Source organism: Sinocyclocheilus grahami, unplaced genomic scaffold (assembly GCF_001515645.1).
Source record: "Sinocyclocheilus grahami isolate Dianchi unplaced genomic scaffold, SAMN03320097.WGS_v1.1 scaffold14.1, whole genome shotgun sequence".
Classification (NCBI taxonomy): domain Eukaryota; kingdom Metazoa; phylum Chordata; class Actinopteri; order Cypriniformes; family Cyprinidae; genus Sinocyclocheilus; species Sinocyclocheilus grahami.
Genome location: NW_015505193.1, coordinates 473,733 through 491,287, shown reverse-complemented (window position 1 = coordinate 491,287; position 17,555 = coordinate 473,733). Strand labels below are relative to the sequence as shown.

Here is a 17,555-nt window from a genome sequence, read left to right as displayed (position 1 = left end):
GTGAGTAAGTCAACTTATGCAAAACTGGTGCAACTGTTCAGTGAATCTGTCCCTTCATTTTTGAACAAGACTAATTTGTCTCTGTGAATCAGATTTGTAGATCGGAACCAGTCTAATCCTGATCAGTCTGGTCTGTTCTTGTTTCTGGCATCTAATACACAAGTCTAGATGTTCTTTCTGCCTCTGCTGTTCTTCAACTAAGCTGGGAGATTTATAACCCCATAATGTCTGCCTGGATATTCATACACACACATATTAAATTTCTGTTTTCTATGACGATCAACTGTGCTTCAGGGAGAAAAAGACGTCATTATTAATTTTATATTGCAAGGAAGAAAATGCTGTATAATAGCATAAGAACTGTCATTGTGAGACTGTGCACCATCCTTCATGTGGCGTGAGATATTCAGTCTAAGACCCCATATACCAGAGGCACTAGAGATGCCTGCAACCAAACAGAATACCAAGTGTTTACTTACGCAGTGTTTTTCTGTTATCAATGTATTCAGCTATTCACAAAGGTGGGAGTCAGACTGAGGGAGAAAGAAAGAGAGAGAGATGAATAAGAGATCCCTGCGGATGCAGCACTGATATTAATGAGAGCCCTGGTTATTATTGCGGCCAATTTCCTCATCCAATCAGATCGTCTGCTTGCAGAGTGCTAAGGGTTTCCCTTCGAAAGCAAGCAGTACATCATAGACCCACAGAGGCTATTGGCTTTTACAGCACCAGTGACCCATCAACCTGAGGACACACACACACACACACACACCAGTAACAGTGTTTAAAGAGAGCTTTAAATGCCAGTGGTGCTCAAAGTGTAAAGACTTCCTTTCTCAAATCTCATTCAGCTCCTCACATTCAAATCTGCTGCACTGATGATACACGTTAGAACCAATGATGTCCGTGTGCAGTGTCATCTCCTCCCCTTCTCCTTATATGGTCAAATACACTCACTGCAAACAAAGAGTCTCTCACCTGTATTATTAATGCACCAAATTTGAATGACAAAGGGGGAGATATATTTTAGATAACATATTTTAAACATTTTAAAAAGCCATTTTCTATTAATATGCCTCATGTATTATTACGGAAGTACATAGGACAAAAAAATTGATTGTTATAGATTTTTTTTCAAAGATTATTTAAAAAATTGATTATAAAGAATTGTATTATTAATAATAATACAATATAACTTCAAGGCTAATGTTGTTGGCCACTTTAAGCAAAAAGTGCTTTTCTTATATATATATATATCCCTTTCTTTTTTACTTGGTTTGGACAAAACATCTGCTAAATAAGTACAGAGAAAAGTAATTTTCTTTTTCATTTAACATTATTATTTTCTATCATTAAAATGCCTCATGCATTCTTACAGCACTTTTTTCGATGACAAATTAATCATAATATAATATAATATAATAATATGCAAGTTACAAGTTAGTTGATTATAGGCTAATACTGTTGGTAAAATTACTATTGATTTTCCTCTTTTCTTTTTCTTTATAGACAAATTATCTACTAAATTAATTCATGTAAATAACTTTCATCATTTCACCATATCTCCAGTGAAACTCACACACAGAAAGAGAGCAGGTGGCATTTTAATTGCAGTCTTGTGTAAATACAAGTAAATGGAATAATCAACTTGGCAAATCCTATTACATAATCAGAAGTATTTTATTTAATTGGAAGAATATTTATTTATTTTGCTTTAGATATCAGTGGATCCACATAAGAGTGTGTGTGTGTGTGTGTGTGTGTGTGTGTGTTTTGGTTCTGGCTGGAGTCCCACATCCATGTGAGGTGAAATGTGTCCATAATGAGATTAGTTAAAAAAAAAAAAAACTTCCATAAACTGCAGCCTATTCAGGCCATAAAGAGTAATAGACATACTCACACAAACACACACACACACACACAATACACAAGGTGTAAGAGCTGTAATAGAAAAAACGGCCTGTAAAGCACAGCTACAGATAGAGATCAGGGCGGAGTATCACGGTGAAGACAGATTATTAACTGCTACTACATCAATTGTACAACTCAATTAAACATCTGTCAGACTGCAGCATCTGCACATCTCCAGTTCTTTTGTCCAGGAGAATAAGGCCGTAAAATTTATTTAGGCAGGATGATTTAATATTTTGTACTTCAATAATGAGCTGAGATACAAAATGACAAGAAATATAATGAAGATGTTACAAGAATATTCAGAGTTATTTTTTTTAATCAATCATATCCTCAAAATATGCATGTCAGGTTTTCTGGAAATTTCCAGATAAGGACAGTAGATCTCAGATGTATGAAAATGGTAAATCGGCATGTTCTGATCTCAAGGTTAAAGGAATGTTCTCGGTTCAATGCAAGTTAAGCTCTATTGACAACATCTGTGGCATATTGCCGGTTAACACTGAAAATAACTTAAATTCGCCTCTCAGTTTGAAAAAGCAATCTGTATAATATTGCATTTACGAAGGAAAGTCTATAGTGGAAGACACTGCACTTCAATAAATGGTCAAATGCAAACTGCTTTAAAAGTATAGCCATTATACTGTGTGTGTTAATATGAGAAAAATCAGTCACCAGATACATTCTAATAATATATGTAAGGATAGTAAAAAAATACATAAATGTAGCTATCCACAATTCTCTGCTTACATGTAACAAACTAATATTATGTGCATATCTAGACCTTCATGCTTTAGACACATTCACAACTGATTAGTTCTTAACAAAAATATCAATCATATTTCTAGAATATCGTTCCCTATAGACCCTGTAGGAGCACTATTATAAAAACAGTTTTAGTTTCAAGCTGAAATGAGTGTACCTGGTAATCGACAGCATGCCACAGATATTAATACAACTTGTATTGAACCCAGGTCATTCCTTACAAAATGTTATTAGCGTTTGCTTTCAGAAGGAAAAATGTAAACTCTGCATTTTCTGTGGCATCTTCATTGGAATCTAATAATGCACCAAATACTATTGTTAACATTCCCAGAAAATACCTGCTAGAATGTTGTAAAGTCAGCTTTCAGCACAAATACAAACATGGAAATAATCATAGTCATTTATGTGAATCAACAATTATAAATAAACAAAACACTGAGACTCAGAATTTTTTTGTTTGTTTTTGAGTTTATTTTTCTTTAATAAAAGCAACTTTATTGAAGAAAAAACATGATAACTGTATTAGATATTTCAGTTTTCACTGTTGGTTTATGGAATAGTGCTATAGCCTAAAAAAAACTTTTTAATTTTTTCTATGTACAGCACATTCAGTGTTGTAAAAAATGCATTAAGCACTTTAATGATAGAAAATGGCCCTATCAAGTTTTATATTTTAGTTGTTATGGGGTTCCGGGACCCACCAGCCCTTAAATCTAGTCATATACTAAATATATATAGGAAAAACCAAAGGTATTGTACTCAAACATTGATGCTTAAGCTTGCAATGTTCCACTTGCCTTGGCAAATGTTTCTACTGTTGCATTTTGTTAAACAATTCACATTTTTCAACTTCCATTTGAACCTACAGATTTCAAGCATTCTAAATCATGACAGAGCTTCCAGTTTAACAGCTTCAAGAAAAAAAATCTAACCACTAAAAAAATAGACACACTGTAACTGTGCACTTCACCGTTTTGACTAGATAACTTCCCCCATTCATGTGTATCCTCCATTTGAAACGTATCTCAGGTGTTAGGTATCCCAAACAATTTCCTTTCATTTAACCACACAAACACAGACTCGCTGTGCTTGTGCAGTAAAGCGCCCCTAAATACCTTTAACTTGCAAGACCAATAATCTATAGCACAATCTTTGGGACTGTACAGTGCAAGCAGCCACCAAGGCATTTATGGATTCAATTAAATCCCAAATTGATTTTGTAAGTGGCCAAGCAATTAGGAGTGGATTTCAGCCTCAAATGGTGCATGGAGCACCGGTGGCTTTGATCTCGGGGAGAACTGAGCCAAAAACCAAGCACAGACGACAAGACTGAAGCTCATCAGCCTTTCATGTTTTAAGTATATGACTAATCTGTGACAAAAAGCCAACGATTGAAGCCAACTCACAACTTTCCCTTCACCTGGCACAAATACTATTTGAATTTCAAGGTAAGGACGTTAAATTAAAACTGAAATTCAAAGAAACTGATAGAATGAGTAAGACAAATAGACAGAATGACAGAACTATCGATATACCGACTGACAGACAGAAACATAGTACAGACAAAATGGAACGATCAAACAATAAGATAGAATGGTGAATAAAATTATTTACAGTAGATGATAAAATGAATGACAGAAAGAACACCAGACAGAACACAGATACAGACAGAATGATATTTTAGAACAACAAAACGACAGAGCGATAGAACAATAGAAAGAATTATAAAACAAATGACTGAATGATAGAACGATAGAACGATAAATAGATAGATAGATAGATTTCATTTATAGATTCAATAATATTGCAGAAAACCCAGAATGCATTATTACCTGTGTTGTTATTTTTTATGGCTTTGAATTCCTTTTCATGTCATTCAATTGCCCTGATGCACACCATCCTGACTAGCAAGAGAGCAGCTGAAAACAACAGCCAGTGAGATTACGAGAGAGTGGAGACTGCCAACAACATCTACTACACAGTTCCATCCCTATTTTTCAGCTCATTTTCTTGGAAATCAGTGCAAAAGTGGCCACTAGCCCTTCCTACTACTTCATTTCAAAGTCACCTGCAGACTCGTGATGGCCAGAGCTGAGCGCCGCTGCTAGAATGAAGTCATCATGTGGCGCAGTCAATTCAGAATGTGTTGTACATACACTACCTTTCAAACACACTTCATTCACACACTTTAACTCCAGAGGACACGGCTGCCTTCCCAAACAGACCAATAACAGCTCGGAGTCACGTCCTTAGCGGCGCTCAGTCAGATCAATACCGCACGGGGCTCCACACAGAGCGCTCCTTCTTCTCACCCTCATGTAATGATCTAACACCCGTTCCTTGACGGAGAGGTGGAGGGGGAAAATGAGAGGTTCCTCCTCTCCACGCTCCCGGTGGAGGAAATTAGGCAAGTAAGCAATAGGATTTGATAGGCTATTGTTGTCAGCATGGGATCCGTTTCAACAGAGAGACTGAAACAAAATAAACGGCTTATTACTCGGCATTGAGGACCCTTGGAAAAGCGGCATGGTGAGAACATCCGCAAACAACAGGCTCACATTTGCAAACTGGCAGAAAGACGCACAACTGGATTTCATTGAACATCTACATATCAGCATTCATGGAAGATAGTTAAAATAAACTATTGCACTCTGCTTGTAACACAGGGTCAATAGGAACAGTGGGGCTTTCTCTAGCACAGTTATTAAAACGTAATTTGTGATATGTAAATCTATAACAACAACAACAACCTCTGATCAAGTGCATTTATGATTCCTTTAGTAGATTTCAGGAATAAATATTTCAAAAAAAAGAAATGCAGATCATTTCAGTTAGTACATTTAAAACAATTTTTGCAAAAAAAAAAGAGGCAGCTTTTTAGAGGCAGCATGAATGCAATCCAATAATCGACCTTATAAATAACAAATAATACAACTATATATGAACTAAAAATATTATAAACCAAAAGAAGTGGCAATATATTTTATTCCTTGATATTTATAAAACACTGCTGAAAAGGGAAATAAATGATGCACATCTTTAACTACACTGATTTAAAGTGGTAATTCACTGATGGCAAAATTGGCATATTTTGTTTATTTAATTATTATTATTTTTTTAAATGAAATGCTCTGTAATCAGACTATACCAGTTACACTATATGCTTCTGATTCACTAAAAAGAACTGGCTTATTGAAATCATTCATGCAGGTTTGGTCATGCTGTCTGTTTCGCACCATTGATTTGGTAGCTGTGTTGAAGCAATAAGTAGTGCAAGAAATGCTTTCAGTTTAGAATGATAATCTATACACATTGGCGGAAGAATGCAATTGCAAGAACAGGTATTGTTTCTTTTATTTAAAATGTAACTGGTTCTGAATAAGTTCATGATTCCCATTCCTATTAATAAGCTGAAAGGACAGTACTGTGGGTATAGTTAACGAGTAACAGCATACATAACTCAGAACCTGGATGAGACAGGCCAAAAAAGACTTTCTTATGAACTAACAACACGATTCTAATAATGAAAATGTGCCACCGTCACTGTCAAGTGCACTGAACAATATTGACACATAGCATCAATCAAGATCCCTCATGAAAGCAGCTGATGTTCTCTAGAGCTCTATTTCATTTTGACCAAGATCACATAAAAAATGGCGGTTTAAACCAATCTTAAAGCAAGAGCAGCTGGACGTGTTGATTAGTATGGAAGTTGTGTTCATGCAGACTGAGCGGAGAAACTAAATCTGACCTTGCAGGCACACTGCTTTAATCAGACATTAATTAGCAGATGAGCTCTGACGAGCTTTCCCCCTCTCGTCCTCTTGTGGGTGCTGCTCCGGCATATTGTGGGGATGAAACAAATGCAGAAAGATGCACACACACACACACACACACACACAAACACAAACACAGTGATGATATATGAGCTAGGATATAAGTGGGGCTAACAAATATTCAAGATTTATTTAACACTCCAATAGAAATTCATTAGAACGCTGGTGGAGTGAAACATCTACTTAATGAAATTAAAATCAAATACAGATAAGCAAACAAGCAAAAAGCTTCTGAGATTGCGTTCACGCCATGGCAGCCATATAATTATACAGTGAATACAATAACAAATTAATAAAAAAACGTAATAAAAGTAGTTAAGAAGAAAAGAACAGCATTTATTTAAAATAGAAATCTTTTCTAACAGTATATCTTTACAATAATTTAAAAAAATCTATTTAACATCCTTGCTTAATTATTATTTTTTTTTTCAAAAAAAGAAAGAAAAAAAATGACTGTCCCCATACTTTTGAACAGTAGTTTACATTGCTACAAAATATTTCTTTTTTAAATAAATGCTATTCTCTCTCTCTCTCTTTAATTTTTTACTTTTTATTCATCAAAGAATCCATCATGAAAGGAGTTTCACAGGCTCCTAAAAAATATTAAGCAGCACAACTGTTTCCAACATTATTAATAAATCAGCATATTAGAATGATTTCTGACGGATCATGTGACACTGAAGACTGGAGTAATGATGCTGAAAATACAGCTTTACATCACAGGAATAAATTACATTTTAAAGTATATTAAAATAGAAAACCATTATTTTAAAGTGCAATAATATTTCACAAGGTTTTTTTTGTATTTTTGATCAAATAAATGCAGTCTTGATGATCACAAGAAACTTATTTAAAAAATTTAAAAAATCATACTGATCCCAAATTTTGAACGGCAGTTCCAAAAAAAATATATAATATTTTTATAATAAAACTATTATACATATTTTATTAAAAATAATAATTTTATAATTAACATTTTATTAAACTGATTAATTTGTTTTATTAAATAAATGTTATCACAATTATATGTTGTTTCATACCCACTACTATATTACAATATTTATAATAAAATATTAAGGATAGATTTTAATCATCAAATTCGTGTTATGTTTTGTGTCAGACTCATACCTACTATTATATTTCTATATTGTGGACTGTAAAAAAGTGCTGTACTGACCAATCAGAACCTAACTCTCCCTTTAATAAGACATCTGCTATATTATAATATACTATATATATCCAAGCTTCATTAAAAAAGTATTATCATGATGACATACCGAAGAGCGTCCTGTGTATGAGATCTGTTTTCACCTGCCTCATTACAGCAACACACACATCACAGAGGGTCCTGATGGTGAACTGCTGGTGAGTTGGATCTAGCAGCTGTGTACCTGGGTCCCACTGGTACAGACCACGAGCTAATTATAGAGAATTATTAAGATTTATCTGTCTCACTCTCTCTCGCTCTCAAAGCCAATGATCTCATCAACCCCTTTCTTCTCAAAGTTAATCACCAAACTGACTTTTGACTCTCACTCTCACTCAAACAAATACACAAACTGGCAAATACAAACACAACTAGAACATTGCAATGCATTAATTGGATCCTGATTAGAACTGCAGAAAAGTGCAAGAGTGTATTTAGATTACTTGTTTCTTCATTCAGTGAGCTGTTGATGAAATGATACGCACACACACATACAGTGTCCTCCAAAAGTTCAGAAAGGCCCTAGGCAAAGATGGTTTTTGAAAGATATTAGCATAAATCCTTATCATTTAGTGATGACTTTGCATTGATAAAAGGCTTTGAAACTACAAAACATACTTTATGAAATAAAAATGTTATGCATTCAAAACTTAGAAATAGTAAAATACTACAGCTCATAGGCTATAAAACACCAGATTTATGACATACAGTATACAAACTGTGATCTCACTGGTTTGCCGTTCTCTCAACCAATCAGTAAAGCTACACTACCATTCAAATTTGGAATAATTAAGATTTTGTCATGCTTTCGAAAGACGTTTCTTATACTCACCAAGGCTGCATTTATTTGATAAAAAAATACAGTAAAATAGTAATACTGTGAAAATTAAAATATAGATAGATAGATAGATAGATAGATAGATAGATAGATAGATAGATAGATAGATAGATAGATAGATAGATAGATAGATAGATAGATAGATAGATAGATAGATAGATAATTCCAAGACGTTATCCCCTTAACTGTCATTGCCCATTTTTGAACATATATGTAAAAGTGCACTATCCAAACTTGTTATAATTCATGAACGCTTTGGAACTCAGACCTAAGGATGGTCTCTTTTTAAAGAAAACAATCAGCAGATTATTGCACAATCATTTCAAACAATGAAAGTGTGCAAATGTTATAGAAGTTTAAATTTACTGTAAAGAAAATGTACTGTTCTAATTATTTTCATACAAAATAAATATTTTACAAATCAAGTTTTAATGCAAAATCGCTATAATTTTTTTAAAACCTTGTTATGTCTAAATAAGTTATGTTACAAATTTGAAGTTGATACAAACAAAATTGAGGTTCCTATGAAAATTTGTTTAGGCGTTATACCAAAAATAGCCACCGGGTAACATCCAAACTCCATTAAATTTTTTGATGCATTTTTCTGTCACAAATGTATACATTTCTCTCTCAATATTACTTCTATCTCAAAATTGAGTCTCAGACCTTTCAAACGATATGTATTTTGTCAAGATTATAAAAAGTTTTGATTGTAAAATACATTTTGTAATATGACACTTGACACCGCCCACTTAGGGGGAGGAGACTACTAAAAGATTTTAAAACAGCTTTTCCATGGTAACACGATTTCAAAAAGGTTTTCACAGGATTCATTTTGAGATTTTGAGCTTTCAAATTATATCTAATTTATGATGATTACTAAAAGATGTGATAGGGAAAAAAGACAATGAAAAAAGAGCGCCAAGCGTCCCGCCAGCGGGACGGTGACAGTTAGATAAGGATTTACGTTGATATTGTCTAAATCCTTGTTTGCATTTCCAAACATTTGGAGGACACTGTATATCGCACAGTCTGCTTCAGCTCATACTGGGTCACAATCTGGCAAGATACAAAAAAAACCCGGAAAAATACATATATGCACCAGCTCCAAGTGCTGGAGTAGGTTGTCATTTGGAAAATATTTAAATGAGTGAAGCTGGTTTTAACACTGTTAAGGTCAATAGTAGCAGGGTCAGATTCACTTAGCCTTTTAATTCAGTCTTCGCATCCCCAGACATACACAAACATACACAGACACAGACACACAAACAGCTCGTACTGTAATGCTCAGAAATGCTGGTGAGATTTGTAACAGCACCAAGCAGCCCGAAGTGCACAGACACACTGACACACTAATGAACTCTGCAACTGACCAATAAATCAGCTTCTCACCCACAGCTGAACGACTTCACATGTCAGATTCATGGCCTCCAGGCACATGTAAGGATATAATGAGGTAAAGAACACAGCAATAAGGCTAGAAAATACTCAACTGTCTGTCTAAATTACTTAAGAGTGCACTAATTTGTGTGTAACAGAGCTATCACATTGAAACTAGGCAATGGCGCTATTACTATTGCTCTTATTTATGGTTAGGTATGCCTCTTTTTTTTTTTTTTTTTTTTACAAAGCATGCAGGGTAGAACTGCATTGATAATAGTCAAACATTGAGGTCTGGCCTTGTTCTAAAATTCCTGACACTATGTATTAAGCGTCTGCAATTAATTCAGCTCAAAATGCTTAAAGGAATAGTTCACCCTAAAATAAACATTTTGCTGAAAATGTACTCACCCTCAGGCCATGCAAGATGTAGATGAGTTTCTTCATTGTAACAGATTTGGACAAATGTAGCATTACATCACTTGCTCATCAATGGATCCTCTGCAGTGAATGGGTGCCGTCAGAATGAGAGTCCAAACAGCTGATAAAAAACATCACAATAATCCACAAGTGATCCACACTCCTCCAGTCTAGGGCTGCACGATAAATCGAAATGGAATCGAGATCGCGATTCGACAGAAGCTGCGATTGTCATGCGTATCTTTCAGTGAAACACGGTTCTGTGATCAGCAGTAAATCTTCATCCAAAGGCCAGAGGGTGCTCTCCCGCTGAAACTCCAAATACGCCTCGCAGAAGAAACCCAGGAAACGCTGCAGCTGAATAAACAGAAGATTCAACTGCTTTCATTGATTCAACGTGACTAATAAACACACGACTACGGCTATATACGGTTTATCTGAGTTACTACTTATAATTTTCATTAAAATAAAGTATATTAATAATGCAAAGCCTTTATCACTGCTTAAATACTATGAAATATGTTGCGTGCCTTATTCTGTGCCTTATTTATTTCAAACTCGACTGACGTTATGAAGTGAGTTTGGAGTAAAAATATGTTATTAAATGTGGTATTTTCACATGCTTTCAGATGGAGCAGCATTTACTTCACAGAGCCGTAGTTCACTGAGAAGCTATGCAAATAGCTGTCATTATCACGAACGATTTCTTCGATTTCATAATCGCGATTTTTTTTTTGCGTAACTTGTCAGTGAACTACAGCTCTGTGTAGTAAATTCTGCTCCATCTGAAAGCACGTGATGATGATTTCCTGCTGATTACAGAACCGGCTTTACTAACAAAATGCGCATGACAATCGCATTCGATTAATCGTGCAGCCCTACTCCAGCCCATCAATTAACGCCTTGTAAAGTGATAACCTGTGTGTTTATAAGAAACAAATCAATCATTAAGTCATTTTAATTTCAAACCTTAATTTCTGGCCAAAATATGCATCCATAATCCATAACGCTTCATCCAATGAAATCCCTTGTCCTCTCACATCAAAATCCGCCAACATATTTGTTTAGAATAGTTTTATACTGTTTCCGCTTTTAAACAGTGCTTGATCTGTACATAATTCTCTCCTGATTCAGGTGAAATTATGCTTTCTTTGCAGAAAGCAATATTATAGATAGAGGACTCGAATTTCACCTGGAAGCAATGGTTTGAAATTAAAAATGTGTTAATAATGAATTTGTTTCTTCCAAACACGCAGCTTTTCACTTCACAAGACATTAATTGATGGACTGGAGTCATGTAGATCACTTGTGGATTATTGTGATGTTTTTATCAGCTGTTTGGACTCTCAATCTGACGGCACCCATTCACTGCAGAGGATCCAATGGTGAGCAAGTGACGTGACACAAAATGTCCCACTAAAATCAAATTGACCGAAAAATGTCACATGGTCTCTGATTGGTGTCTCTACATTGTAAACGTGCTCTTGCATTACAGTTTGGCCCTAGCAACAACCCTGAACACCTTAGCAACCTCAAAGTAATGACAGAGAACTTCTATTTACTATGTTTACAATAGATTAACATTTAATGTTCATGCCTGAGTTCAAAAAAAGGTATTACAATGGCCCCTTGTCCAAAAAACACAGTAATACCATGGTACACTTAGGCACTTTTAGTGTTCAATTTATAAATGGAGTGTTAAATCAATTCTGTTTTCTAACTTAGTACTCGTTTTACTTAAGTTATAAAAGTGCCTGTTTTCCAGTTCATCTTACATGCACATTACTTAACAAAGTGCCTGACCGTTTACCATTACCATAAGCGCATGCAACCAGTTTACTTAAAACGTCAAAAACAAACACCCGTCTCTCTCACCTCTCAACGAGCGCTGACAGAAAGAGCTAAAAACACAATTAGCTCTGAAGAGCGACTAGCAGCTCTATTATGCAGAAATGCTAATCCATCTCCCACTGAGGCGGCCGTGTTGGAACAATTAACGAGTGGAGGGTGTAATTCCTGTGTTTGATATTGAGATTTTGCAGAGGAGGGACTTTAATCAAGATCAATTGCTTCAAAGCAATCAGGCATTTGCCCTGTTTTGTCCGAACGTTTCACTTCATGGCTCTCTAGGGTTTTTCTCAGGAAAAAAAAAAAAAAGAGTAATTGTATCTGTCTTCTTCCTTTACTAACACTCCAGCCAGTTCAAATGTACAGTAACAATTTAAATGGGAAGTCTTAGCTGATATTGTACAAATCAGAAAGCTAAAAAAAAAAACTAATGGCATAATTTATTCATCCATCCCCATAGGAAAGAAAAATCACAAATGAGCGGATGAACAGATATCAACAAAGTCTTAAAGGAATACTTCACCCAAAAATTAAAATTGTGTCATGATTTACTTGCGCTCAAGCTGTTCCAAACATATATGATTTTTTTTTCAGCTGTTGAACACAAAAGAAGATATTTTGAGGAATGTGGGTAACCAAACAGTTGAGGGTAACCATTGACTTCCATGAAAAAAAAAATACTATGGAAGTCAATGGCTACCCTCAACTGTTACCAACATTCTTCAAAATCTGTTCTTTTGTGTTCAACAGAAGAAAGAAACTTAGAACAACTTGATGATGAGTAAATGATGATAGAACTTTCATTTTTGGGTGAACTATCCCTTTAAACTGAGCTTTGTTTTGACATGATACAAAAGTCTGCATTCGAAAGTCATGATCTCAATATAAACTCAAAGATGTCACCCAAACTCGCCCAAGATCACATTAATTTTTTTTAGCTCTGTACTTATTTCTGAGAAATTAGGAGACCAAACAGTTGCTGGTAGCCATTGACTTCCGTAGTATTCTTTTTTTTTTCAATGGGCTCCAGCAACTGTTTATCAACATTCTCCAAAATATCTAAAGAATCTCATACAGGTTTGGAACAACTTTAGGTTGAGTAAATGATGACAGAATTTTCATTTTTGTGTGAACTATCCCTTTAAGTGTCCAGAGCTATGAAATGGCAACCTCCGAGCAATATTTTCCTCTAGGGTGTTTGTTTTGGTTAGTTGAATAAAGTTTGAATAAAGAGGCCAAAACCCAGTCTGAAGTGTCCCTGACATTGACGCAATAAGTAAAGAGGGTCAGAGGGTAATGACTGTTGAAATCACTCCCCGGGGCTTGTAATGTCTATACAGTAGTCTGCTTATGACACATTCACAACACTCAGTGTTACAGGGCACAACATTAAAATCATCTTCTGCTGTGCACAGGTTCAAACCTCACTCGGAGCACAGGCCAGTGCACTATTAACTACACCCTCCCTAAGGGCCGTTTGAGGGGATGGGGCTTTTAACTCAGTCTTTATAGAGGAGTCTGTTCAGATGAGTTATTAAACCTTTTCTTTCAGCACTCTCATCTTCACGCTTTTCTTCAGCAAATTAAAGAGTTATAGCAAAGTGAAGGGCGCTAGTACGTCAATTACATGTTCAATTACTTAAATGCATTTACCCGCTCTCTTTCTCTCTATATGCAAATATCTATATTTGACACTATCGTTCCAAAGTTGCTGAAAATTCAAGTTTGCCATCACAAGAATAACTTACACTGTAAATGTATATTAAAATATAATTCAATTAAAATATAAATATATTGAACATAAACTTTAAATTGTAATAATATTTTAAAATATTAATAAATCAAATATAAATAAATGCAGCCTTGGGTGACTTTATGAGGAAAATAAAATTATGCTTTTATTCAGCAAGGCATTAAATTGATCAAAAATGACAGTAAAGGCATTTATAATATTGCAAAATATTTCTATCTCAAATAATTTCTGTTCTGAACTTTTCTATTCATCAAATGATTCCACAAAAACGGTTTTCAACATTGATAATGATAAGAAATGTTTCTTGAGCAACAAATCAGCATACTGTGAAACTAAAGACTGGAGTAATGATTCTGAAAATTCAGCTTTGCCATCACAGGAATAAATTACACTTTAAACCATTCTAAAACAATATATATTTTAAAAATATTAAATATAAAAAATATTTTAAAATACATTTCTAATACATAAAAAAATATCTAGAATATATTAAAATAATAAAAACATATATTAAAAGTTATTTTAAATTGTCATATTATTTCACAAATACTATTTTACTGTATTTCGATCAAATAAATGCAGCCTTTGTGAGCATAAAACAATTTGTGAGACAAAAACAATTGTTACTTTAAATACGTTTTAAAAAATATAATTTTATACAAGTGAGGATGTCCCCAAAAGATGGTTTTGTCAAGTTTAGTTCACTTCTTGGTACAAAATTCTTCCTAAAAATTGGTGAAGTATGCACACACACACAAACAGAATGACAGTAATTTCCATTTTCCTCTCTCACTCACTGTTTCTCTTTCTATCTCTCTTTTTCCTATTACGAAGGCCGGACTTTGGTACAGCTATTTAATTTAAATGCCATACAGTCTTGTTGAGATGGATGGAAGTAATACCACTGATAATGACTTTGATAATGAAAGACTCTTAATCCGAAAAGACCGAGAACTTGTGTGTTTTTGAAGCGAGAGACCAACCACCAGCTCAATGGATGAATGTGCCCGAGTATGTTTATATTCTGCATATGGAATGTCTCTCGGACTGCTGGATTTCTGCAAATTGAAAAGTATGACGAAAAGACCACTCTATCCTGCTGCACAGAGAGAGAGGCAGAGAGCGATCACATCGCTCAGCCCTAATGTGCTTACAGAGCCATGCATTCATTAACGTCTAAAACAGCAGAAAGACCATTCTCAGCTACAGAGGGGGAACCGAATCAATTTATTTCTATTACATTTATTAGCATTAATTCACACAATTGAACAGGCAGGACAAAGCCATTTTCTCTTGGCATAACCAGTCCCCAAAAGGAACAGAGGAGCAACAATAAAACAGAGATGATTATGCAAATTGTAACAACAGGTATATCAAATAAAAACGATGAGAAACATAATAGCTCAGTTCCAAAGTCTAGCAAGCTGCCCAATAATTGTGTGCATTATGGTTTTTTTATGTTTCATATAAATATTGTCACTTCTAGGGTTGTTCTATCATCATACATGGCTATGCATTAACTACACATAACACAAAAAAAATCTATTGAATTCCATTATGAAATGCACTGCCTCATGAGTCTCCAGGCTCTTTTCAGTGACTGATAGCTTCCTGACCAATAAGCATCACCCTCCTGTGGCCTCCATCAGTGAGAGTCAGAGGTTGTGAAGTAGGTCATGTTTGCCTGACGCGTCCAATGGCATTTCTATGGTGACGGCGTGTTAGAAAGGGCTGTCAGGCTGGTGTGAAGCAGCACCGTTCCACCACTGAACGCTGTCTTGCCCCATTTAATGCCCTTTCTCTCAGGTTAACGCCGCTGACATGCAAACTCTCCCATGGCAACCAATTTAGATGCCTCAGAAAAATCCATTTATCAATTAATAATGCCTAATACTTGACAGAAGAATACCAAGTGTTTGAATTCCTGCTTGATGTGAAGCGCGAATGAACGCAGAAAGTCTTTCAAAGAGACACATGCCACAAAATGAATCAAAGCGATTTATCCTTCATGTGACTTATAGTTCAGGCATTGTTTGCTCAATCTCATGTCTTTACAAAGACGTATGACTTTCTTCTGTGGAACGCCAAACAAAAATCTATCAAAAATAAATAAAATTTAATTAATTAATTCAAATAAATGTACTGTTAATGCATGGATTCTGAATTAGCAGAGCAAATACAAACAAATACAGCATGGATCTTTGTATGTATTGCTAGACAGTGAAAGCTCATCTAATTGTTTTACTCCCATTAAAACTAACAATATAAAAAAAGTGTGTTCCTTAACTTAAATAAAGCTGAATATATATAAATTGCTATTTATTTCAGTTAGCCGAGTTGCAACATTTTTTCCTTTTACGGTACTAAAATGAATCCTAAAATAAAAATGTAAAAATAAAATGTAATATTATTACATAAATAATATATATTTAATATTAAAATAAGTACAATTTAGATAAAAACATTTAATATAAAACATTTGAAACATTTTCATAAAAAAGCACATTACAAAATTATTAAAACATATACTACTATAAAACTACAATGCTAATAAAAGCTAAATCAAAATATCAATAAATGTTAAGACATTTTTTGTATTAATTTTTTTCACAGGTATTTTACCAGTATTATAAATTATACATTTTATCTTGTGTTTTAGGGTTGAACAGAAAAGGTACTGATCATTTTCTGCCATGACATTATCTGTTTTACTACTTTTTTTCTTCCAGTGTATAATACCATACAAATAATACTAAAACAACACTGATCATAAATTCTTATATGATGTTTCTGTTTTGGTTCACACAGGATGTGCAATACATTCAAAAACGATTATGCAGCTGAAACGGGTTGATTTTAATTGACTTCCTTCTTTATTAGTCATGTGTTAAAGACGCTCCACTTAACACCAACGAAGTTCAATTAAATTTAATAAACACCTGCATGCACGCGAACACCCGGCAGGCATGTGTGCACATACACGCTCACACAACTGCAATCCAAATGCCTGAATGCCCAAACAACAAACACTTAAAACTACACCACTGTGTTGTGTCTGTGTCTGTGTGTGCATGCAAAAAAACAAATGTGAGAGTGAGAACATTGTCACATACCTGCGGCTGGACTTAGAATAAGTGCACCAAAAAAGCTTGAAATCAGCTTGTGTCTGTGTGCAACTTGAGACTGCAGTGCACAGCGTGCTCACGTTCACCGAGTACATTAATGGTGCTAATAGGATCACGCTTACCATCTGTTCTTTGTAGCATGATGCACACCATAAATAGCACTTCAGTGGCAGGAGACTACAGGATAGCCCAGGTACTTTCCTGCCTTTAAACTGCAACAGGAAAGATCAGGGTTGCTAAAGGGTGAGCCAAATTAGACTAATTAAACAGCATCTACTAAAAGCGTGGCTACAGACGTAGTGGCTTAAAATGTTTTTCAACACTTAAAGTCAACATGAAACCCATTTTACTTCCCTAATGTATTACCAAGTGCAATAGGATTCAACAGATTTTTTAAACATACCAGAATGAAAACAGACAGAATCAGAATTACCAAATATATTTGGCTTTTGGTCAAAAAAAAAAAATCAAT

General features: G+C 34.7%; 1 protein-coding gene across 1 annotated transcript in view; it reads right to left on the bottom strand.

Annotated features, from left to right (window-relative positions):
* The window catches only part of LOC107599953 (SH3 and multiple ankyrin repeat domains protein 3-like), a 117,485-nt gene that overhangs the window by 65,660 nt on the left and 34,270 nt on the right, over positions 1–17,555 (bottom strand). The gene's annotated exons all lie outside the window — the stretch shown is intronic.